Genomic DNA, 7268 nt, shown 5'->3' with positions numbered 1-7268 from the left:
GGGGAAGAAGAACAAACTGGGGAGGAGGGTAGAGAGAATGGTGCAGCAATGAAGGAATGGAAACCCAAAATCCCTGTAAATGTTCATTAAAACTAATAAAATTTAATAATTAAAAAAAGATGCTTAAAAAAAAGTAGTAGGAGACTTAATTGAGGAAACATTCAATAACTATCCTAGCTTTGACACAATTACTTAATTCTATGCAGATTCTGATCAATTCCAATAGGAAAAAGACTCAGCCGCAAGGCAAATAGATATGTCAGTGATGGGGTCATCACTGCAAAGATGGAATCCTCAACTGAGAGAGAGATAGGAAAGGATTTTCTTCAGCTTCAGGGTTGATGGTATTGGTCAATTTCTTTGGGATAAATACTGTCACTATAGCCAATATCAAATTAACAACATGATGCTACTGCATACCTGTTGTGCATCATAAATATATTGATGGCAGCTGGTGCAAGTTGGCTTCAGCATAAAATTGGTTGCACATAGTCTTGGGTTCCAAGAATATAGTCTCAGGGGAAATCAAGTTTAATTGGCATAACACAGTCCACAAAGACAATGTTGTATATCTTAACGTGGTGAGCAGCGAGGGCAGTTTTAAAAGTTTATGAGCAACCATCTGAGGTTTAACAATCAGTCTCTGTCTATAAAAAAAGAAGGAAGAAAAGCAAAGACACATGAAAACAATTACTCCAAAGAACTAATGAACCAAACAAACCTCAACCATTATAACGGAGAGATCAGACTAGCTGGCGCTGATTGTTCTAAAAGGGGTCACCATAGAAGGTACTGGGTAGAGTGAGTTAACATGTGGAGTATAACTTATAAGGAAAAAACTAACCAGATTTATTAATCTGATAAAGACTGATAGGAATCTCAAGACTACAGCCCTTATTCGTCCTTTGCATCTACAACAAACTCACATCTGTGACACAACGTGAAGTTAAATAATATACAGGCCTAGAATGAGAAGTTTTTGTTGTTGATGTATGACTTGACGGCACCTAACAACAATAACAATGACAAAATAGAGCTACGTTGGCCTACTGGACAGAAAGTTATACTATCAAGCCCAAGGTGGGTGATTTTAATCTGCGGCCCTCAGGCCTCATTCAAATTGTTTTTTCTGTCAAACATTCTTCTAGGTGGTATAACACTGGTCTGTGCATTGCTGTACATAGGTAACTCGTGGTTGCTGTGATGCTAAACACTGTGACACTGATGTGCCAAATGTGATAGTGGTTACCCATGGTGGACAGTGTTTGGTGGAGCTTATTGATTAAAACAAGCTCGGAAGCAGGAGTGGCATCCACTTCTGAAATAGCTTTGGCTCTGGAAACTCTATGAATAGTGCCCAGGCCTTTCGTTCATAGTGTCACTATGAGTTGTCTACGACTCGATCGTACCTAACAACAACGTAACAACAGAATGAGAAGATGACACCAAGGAGGCTCTCAATCCTAAGAATAATCAACTACATAAGGGCATAAGGGCAACATTTTTCTAGGGAGAGATCTGAGAAGGTAGGAAGGGATTGGATTGAAAATTGATAGAAACAAGACTTGCAGAGAAGTGGGAAATGTGTGGCATATTGTATTTATTATAATTCATATCATAAAACAAAATGTGTGGATAATTGAATAGAAAATGGATTGACTTTGCTTACTTTCCCTCAGATGATAATAAAAGACAAGTAAACAAACAAAATAATAATAATAATAATAATAAACAAATCAGAAAAAGTGATCAACAGAGCTAGAGAGGAATTTTCTCAAAGAAAACACCTATCTTTCTGGCCATACATTTATAGATGTTGTATTTTATTTTGGTTTTCCAGTTGGGAGAGGAATTGGGGAGAGGAAGCTATGGAATGGTGATGGGGGTGGAAGGAAAAGAAAGAAACCCAGATAAAGAGCTTCAGACAAGTAGATGATGTAAGAAACTAGTACTTTGCCAAAAAATTTGAGAGAGAAATTTCCACAAAGCCAGATTACATTTTAGCAGGAAAGGGAGAGGTCAGAGTAAACAAATCTGCTTCCTTTACTGACGCACTGGTAGAGCTTTTGAAGGAAGTATCTTGCACTAACGTATGGGGCATAGAAATACTTGGAAAATATTAAGGAATGAGTAAACCCAGTGAGCCTGCCTTATTTCCAGAAGGAAAAATCCCCGTTTAACCATAATAGAAGATATGATTCAAAAGTTTGCTTTCTTTTTTATTTTTAATAACATTTTAAATCTTAACTCTTACTTTAATGAAAGTTTATAGAAAAGTTAGATTTTCATCCATTCATTGTTGCACAGTTTTACCCCTTCTCCTGCTATTCCTCCTCTCTCCATGCACTTTTTTAAAAAAACAGCAGCTCATTCATTATTTTATAATTACCTCCCACCAACCCCCAGTCCTCTTTGCATTGTACCTCTTATTCTTTGTTGTCTTCATAAATCTTATTTCTATTTTCTTTGACTTTAACAGATGCAGTGGGCTGCTTGCCCTGTGGCAGATTTGCTGTTGTTTTATTTTTTCTCTTGAAAAGAATGAATTTGTAAATTTCTTAAGTGCAATCAGAATAGTAATGACCCAACTCTATTCCTTTTAATGGTAATTTGATTATTTTTCCATTAACAAAAGGCAACCTAAAATATTCCCAACGCTTCATTTGTATCTCATCTCTGTTGCTGCTTGATTTAACGTGCAGCAGTGGAGGCCAGTATTGTACCTGAACTACTGTGCCAAGCAAGATCTTGTGAGCCTTATCGTGGTGCTGCTCACTGTTAAGAGAATGGTTGTTAGGTACCATCAAGTCAACTTCAGCTCACAGGGTGCTGTGAACAACAGATATGAGCCTTGCTCTTTCTTTCTCACACCGTCTCTTTAACAGGCTGTTTCTGGCACTATATTCATAATCCCTGATAACCTTGTTGTTTTTGTGTACAGTAGACTTGGAACCAATCCATAGCTGACCCTCCAGTAGGTATTCAGATACAGTAAATAGCTTGGGAAGAGATTGTCCATTTTATATCCCACAGAGCAGCTAGTGTATTTAAACTGTGTAAGAGGTCCTTGGGAGAGGGCCATCATGCTTGAGGGGGTGGAGGGACGGAGCAGAAGGGGAAGGCCCTCTATGAGGTAGATTGATTCAGTGACTGGGGTAATTGGGATGGGTGTGTTGGAGACAGTGAGATTGGCACAGGACAGAGCAGGGTTTAGAGCTGTTGTACATAGGGTCTCTATGAGTCGCAAGCGACTCAAAGGCACATAACAACAACAACCACAACCTCTGTGTTGGCAGTGAAATTTATCATTGAGCCCCCAGAGCTCACATTGTTCGTCAGTGTGTCAATCCACCTTACTGAAGCCTTCCTCTCTTTGATTCTCCAACTTTCACAGCACAAGGTCTTTTCCCAAAGACTGGCTACTCCTGTTGACATGCCCAAAGTATATGAAACAAAGCTCCACAGTCCTTGGCTTTAAGGATCACCCTTAGATATTCAGTATTCTTCTCCAACAACACAATTCAAATTCATCACTTGGCTCCTCCTTATTCTAAGCTCTAAGTCCTGGAGCCAGAGTGCTCTTTACAGTCAAAGATGGTGAGGTTTCATCTCACATATTCCGGGCAGGTTGTTAGGAGGGGCTATTTCATGCTTTGAAAAGTGGAGGGGTAGAGAAAGAAAGGATATCTCTCAGAAATCGCTTAATGAGATGAATTGATCCAGTGACTATGTCAATGGGCTCAGGTATGTCAGAGATGATGAGAATGGCATAGGACATGACAGGGTTCAGATCTGCTGTTCATAGGATTTGCTATGAGTTGTACTCAATTAGGCATCACCTAACAACAGCAACAACAGTGTTACTTTCTCAAATATACCAGCTTTGCTCTTGCTCATGGACCCTTATACTTGCTGTTCCATCTACCACACACATTGTTTTCATAGTTATCCAGATGATTTTCTTTTTATATAACATTATATATTTATGGAAATATAATTTCTTGTGCTGTTTCTGACATCTACATTTAAAATAGATAATATTATTATCATACTCTATCCTCTCTTCACTTTCCTGCATAGAACTTATAATTAGTGCACACTTTTTGTGCTTTACGTTTTTACCTGTTTTGCTAGATTGTTAATTCCATAAAAGAAAATATTTTTGTCTCCTTTGTTGACTATTAGAGATAGTGTAACCCATAGGGTGTTATATTATGAATACAAGGGATGTGACTTTCTGGTGGTTCAAATAAAGAAACAGCTTCTAGGAAGAATGATGAACAATTGCTTCCAATGTGATTTATAGTCTTGGAAACCCACGAACAGGCTCAGTGATGAATTGGTTCCAACTCCAAAGCTATAACTCTGAGTGAGTTTTGAGTAATAACTGTTTAAGTTCCATCAATAAGCTTTTGTTGCTTGAATGAATATAAGCTATGGAAATGAATTAAGATTCAAGATGTTGCTCAGGTTCCTGCTTTAGCCATGTATACAGCATATGGAAACCTTATGGAACAATTCTACTCTGTACTAATAAGGTTGTCATGAGTAGAATCTACTCAAATGGAAATCTAACAACACAGCATATGTCAGTTAAGTATGCTAAATTCTTTACATACAAGTATTACTGATACACTTGGTCTTATTCCTTAGTTCATATTCTGAGTGTTATCACTGTTGTTTTTTTTTTACAGACCAGATATCTGTAAGACTTCTCATTGCTGTATACTTAATTTCTGACACATTGCAACCCTCTCCTGCATATAGTTTCCTAGCCTATTGATAGGGAGGACACTGTCCAGATTTCTCCTGAGTCAAAATTCTTAATGATATTTTCCTACCAGAAAGTCGAGTAATTGGTTGTGGTTTTCTCACGTAACGAGCCAATGTGTTAAAAGAGGATGGTTAAATTAAGTTAGTGTAAGATTCCATGTTGTATAAAAGTGAAATGGCACACTCTATGATCATGTTATCTCCCATGTCAGGTAAGTTTTGAACTAGAACACTCTGGTACTGAATTGTTACTGTTAGGTCCTCAGTTAGTCAAGTATGACCCATAGTGACCCTGTTAATAACAGATAGAAACCCTCCCCTATCCTGTGCCATCCTTATAATTTCTAATATACTTGAAACCACTGTTGCAGTTAGTATGTCAATCCATCTGGTTGAAGGTCTTCCTCTCTTCTGTCAACTCTTCACCTTTCCAATTATGATGTCCTCCAAGAAATAGCATCTCCTAGCAACATGCACAAAGTGTGTGATGAGAAGCTTTGGGATTTTTTTTCCCCTCTAAGGTGTACTCTGGCTTCATCTTCTCCAAAACATATCTGTTTGTTCTTTTACTGGTTCATGGCATAGTCAGTACTTTTCTCCAACATGACAGCTCAAAGTCATAAATTCTGTCATCCTTATTCACTGTACAGCTCTCAAATGTATAATAAGTGGTTGAAAAGACCATGGCCTGAATCAAGAACATCTTAGTCCTCAAACTGGCAACATTAATATTCAATAACTCGGAGAGGTTTCTGATTGTAGATTTGCCAAATACAGTATGTCTCCTAATCTCTCGACTGCTAGTACCAGGGGTATTGATTGTGGATCCAAGTAAGATGAAGTTTGTTAACAGTTTCAATTTCTTCTGTATTAATCATGATGTTGCCTATTAGTCCAGTGAGAATTTTTGTTTTCTTGATGCTGAGATACAATTCATATTGGATACTGTAGTCTTTGATCTTCTGCAGCATGCACTTCAAGTCTTAATCACTTTCAGCAAGTATGGTTGCATAAGCTATATAACGTATGTATTGATGAGTCTTCCTCCAATCCCAATACCTTTTATTCTGCTTAGAGTCAAGTTTCTCAAATAATTTGCTTAGTATACAGATTTTATGAGTATGGAGAGAAAAAAATAAACCCTCTGACGCACACCTTTATTATGTTTCCTTGCTGTGTTCACATAACAGCCTCTTGGTCTAGGTATAGGTTTTGCATGAGCACGATTAAGTATTCTGATATTTCCATTCTTGAACGTCTTCCTTCATTACTATTGACCCTTGATCATATGGTGCTTTTCAAACTGTTTCAGTGTTGACCACTTGTTTTTGGTACAATGATTCTGTATATTCTCTCCATCTTCTTTTAATGTTTCCTGAATCATACAAGATTTTGCCCATGGCATCTTTAAGTCTTGAGACTCAAGACTTGAATTTGTTTTTCAGTTCTTTTAAATTGAACAATGCCAAGCAAGTTCTTTACTTTTTATTCTCCAATTCCAGCTCTCTGCATGTTCTGTTGTAATACTTTGCTTTGTCTTCTTGAGCTACCATTTGAAATCTTCTACTCAGCTCTCTTACTTCAGCATCTCATCCCTTTGATGAGGTTTTTCAATGCTTCCATGAAAATTCCAGAGTCTCTTCTGACATCCATATTGATACTTTTTTTCTCTTCTATTTTTGTAGTGACCTTTTGCTCTCTTATTCATTGTCATCCCACAATTCATCTGGTCTTTGATCATTAGTGTTCAGTGCTTCAAATCTATTCCCAATATGAGTTTTTAAAAATAAAATAAAATTTTTATTTTATGCTGGTTTACTTACAAAGTTTGTATACATATTTTTCACATTGGATCTTTTCTGTTTCCTTTACCCACCCATCCCTCTACTCATCAAATTGTTCGATCTTATGATTATCTCCTGCCAATCTTTACCCACTGCCCATACCCTTCACCACTTAGATCCTCATACACATTTTACTAGTTATCTATTTCTACAATAATGGCCATATACAGTCCTTATGGGACTGCTTTAGTTCACTTAACATAATGCTCTCCAGTCCCTCCCCTGTTAGGCAGTAATTTTCAAAATCATTGCTCCTACATGCTGTTCAGTTTCCGTAATGTGAAAGTACCATAATTACTCAATCCATATGATTGTGGTTGGATATTTGGGCAGTTTCTATGTTTTTGTGATGGTGAATAATGCTGCTATGAACATTGGTATACAAATCTCCATTTGAGTTTCAGTTCTAATTTCCTCGGGTTATATTCCAAGCACTGGAATTGTTAGGTCATATAGAATTTCTATGGTCAGCTTTCTAAGGAAGTGCCAAACTGTCTTCCAGAGAGGTTGTATCATTTTACAATCCCATTGATTGTATACAGTTCGTATCTCTTCACACCCTCTCCATCATTTATTACTTGCTATCAGTTGTGAAAACTAGGCCAGGAGCTAATTGTGAAACAGACCACCAACTACTCATATGCAAATTCA

Source organism: Elephantulus edwardii, unplaced genomic scaffold (genome assembly GCF_000299155.1).
Source record: "Elephantulus edwardii isolate Elephantulus edwardi_28Jun2011 unplaced genomic scaffold, EleEdw1.0 scaffold00224, whole genome shotgun sequence".
Lineage (NCBI taxonomy): Eukaryota > Metazoa > Chordata > Mammalia > Macroscelidea > Macroscelididae > Elephantulus > Elephantulus edwardii.
This window is presented reverse-complemented; position numbering follows the sequence as displayed.